Source organism: Microcebus murinus, chromosome 7 (genome assembly GCF_040939455.1).
Source record: "Microcebus murinus isolate Inina chromosome 7, M.murinus_Inina_mat1.0, whole genome shotgun sequence".
Classification (NCBI taxonomy): domain Eukaryota; kingdom Metazoa; phylum Chordata; class Mammalia; order Primates; family Cheirogaleidae; genus Microcebus; species Microcebus murinus.
Genome location: NC_134110.1, coordinates 87,215,759 through 87,218,229, shown reverse-complemented (window position 1 = coordinate 87,218,229; position 2,471 = coordinate 87,215,759). Strand labels below are relative to the sequence as shown.

Here is a 2,471-nt window from a genome sequence, read left to right as displayed (position 1 = left end):
GTAAGGGAGAGCAGTTTGAACCATAAGTCATATTGTTGGTGATACACAACAGAGGAACCTGGCTAACATACCTCTAGGTAGAAATCTTTGGGGAATATTATAATATAATGATGAGAAATATAATGATGTTACTATATGAATTTTTAAAGATACAATATTTCATGGAATTGCTATAATGTGCATTTTTGAGGCAAATGTAAAACTGGTCTGTGATTGTTGGTGTACTCTTATACATTCAAAAAAAGTGAACTTGTTGAATTTTATTATTTTTTTAACGTATTGTTTTCAGAGTGTATATTTTGGTTTTTTGTTTTGTTTTTCTCATTAAACTTTGTTTCAATGGGTCTCAAAATTCTGTGACAGATTTTTGGTCAAGTTGTTTCCATTAAAAAGTACTGATTTTAAAAACTAATAACTTAAAATTGCCACACAAAAAGAAACAAAAGTGGTCCACAAAACATTCTCCTTTCCTTCTGAAGGTTTTATGATGCATTGTTATTAACAACCAGTCTTTTACTATTAAACTTAAATGGCCAATTGAAACAAACAGTTCTGAGACTGTTCTTCCACCACTGATTAAGAGTGGGGTGGCAGGTATTAGGGATAATATTCATTTAGCCTTCTGAGCTTTCTGGGCAGATTTGGTGACCTTGCCAGCTCCAGCAGCCTTCTTGGCCACTGCTTTGATGACACCCACAGCAACGTCTGTCTCATATCACAAACAGCAAAACGACCCGGAGGAGGATAGTCTGAGAAGCTCTCGACACACATGGGCTTGCCAGGAACCATATCGACGATGGCAGCATCACCAGACTTCAAGAATTTAGGACCATCCTCCAGCTTCTTTCCAGAGCGGCGATCAATCTTTTCCTTCAGCTCGGCAAACTTGCAGGCAATGTGAGCAGTGTGACAATCCAGTACAGGAGCACAGCCAGCGCTAATTTGGCCTGGATGGTTCAGGATAATCACCTGAGCAGTGAAGCCTGCTGCTTCCATTGGTGGGTCATTTTTGCTGTCACCAGCAACGTTGCCACAACGAACATCTTTGACAGACAAGTTCTTGACGTTGAAGCCCATGTTGTCCCCTGGAAGAGCTTCGCTCAAAGCTTCATGGTGCATTTCAATGGACTTTACTTCAGTTGTAACATTGACTGGAGCAAAGGTGACCACCATGCCGGGTTTGAGAACACCAGTCTCCACTCGGCCCACAGGGACAGTGCCAATACCACCAATATTGTAGACATCCTGGAGAGGCAGACGCAAGGGCTTGTCAGTTGGACGAGTTGGTGGCAGGATGCAATCCGGAGCTTTAAGCAGTGTGGTTCCACTGGCATTGCCATCTTTACGGGTGACTTTCCATCCTTTGAACCAAGGCTCGTTAGCACTTGGCTCCAACATGTTGTCACCATTGCAGCCAGAAATTGGCACAAATGCTACTGTGTCAGGGTTGTAGCCCATTTTCTTAATGTAAGTGCTGACTTCTTTAACAATTTCCTCGTATCTCTTCTGGCTGTAGGGTGGCTCAGTGGAATCCATTTTGTTAACACCAACATTAGTTGTTTCACACCTAGTGTGTAAGCCAGAAGGGCATGCTCACGGGTCTGCCCATTCTTTGAGATACCAGCTTCAGATTCACCGACACCAGCAGCAACAATCAGGACAGCACGGTCAGCCTGAGATGTGCCCGTAATCATGTTTTTGATAGAGTCTCTGTGTCCTGGGGCATCAATAATAGTCACATAATATTTGCTGGTCTCAAATTTCCACAGGGACAGATCAGTGGTGACACCACGCTCACGCTCAGCTTTCAGTTCATCCAATACCCAGGCATACCTGAAGCAGCCCTTTCCCATTTCAGCCGCCTCCTTCTCAAAATTTTCGATGGTTCTTTTGTCGATCCCACCACATTTGTAGATCAGATGGCCAGGAGTGGTGGACTTGCCTGAATCTACATGTCCCATGACGATGATGTTGATGTGGGTCTTCTCCTTCCCCATCTTGGCTTTTATGGGTGGTTTTCACGGCACCTGTGTTCTGGCAGCAAACCCGTTGTGAAAAAGCTGTTTTGCTTTTTGAGACAGAGTCTCGCTTTGTTGCCCAGGCTAGAGTGAGTGCCGTGGCTTCAGCCTAGCTCACAGCAACCTCAAACTCCTGGGCTCAAGCAATCCTTCTGCCTCAGCCTCCCGAGTAGCTGGGACTACAGACATGCACCACCATGCCCGGCTAATTTTTTGTGTATATATTTTTAGTTGGTCAATTAATTTCTTTCTATTTTAAGTAGAGAAGGGGTCTTGCTCAGGCTGGTTTCGAACTCCTGACCTTTAGCGATTTGCCTGCCTTGGCCTCCCAGAGTGTTAGGATTACAGGCATGAGCCACCGTGCCCAGGTTTTTTTTTGTTTTTTGAGACAGTCTCGCTTTGTTGCCCAGGCTAGAGCGAGTGCCAAGTGCCGTGGCGTCAGCCTAGCTCACA

At 44.6% G+C, this 2,471-nt stretch overlaps 1 pseudogene; it reads right to left on the bottom strand.

Annotated features, from left to right (window-relative positions):
* Positions 1–327: 327 nt before the first annotated feature.
* LOC105864054 (elongation factor 1-alpha 1 pseudogene) lies at positions 328–2,032 on the bottom strand (annotated as a pseudogene).
* Positions 2,033–2,471: the final 439 nt, after the last annotated feature.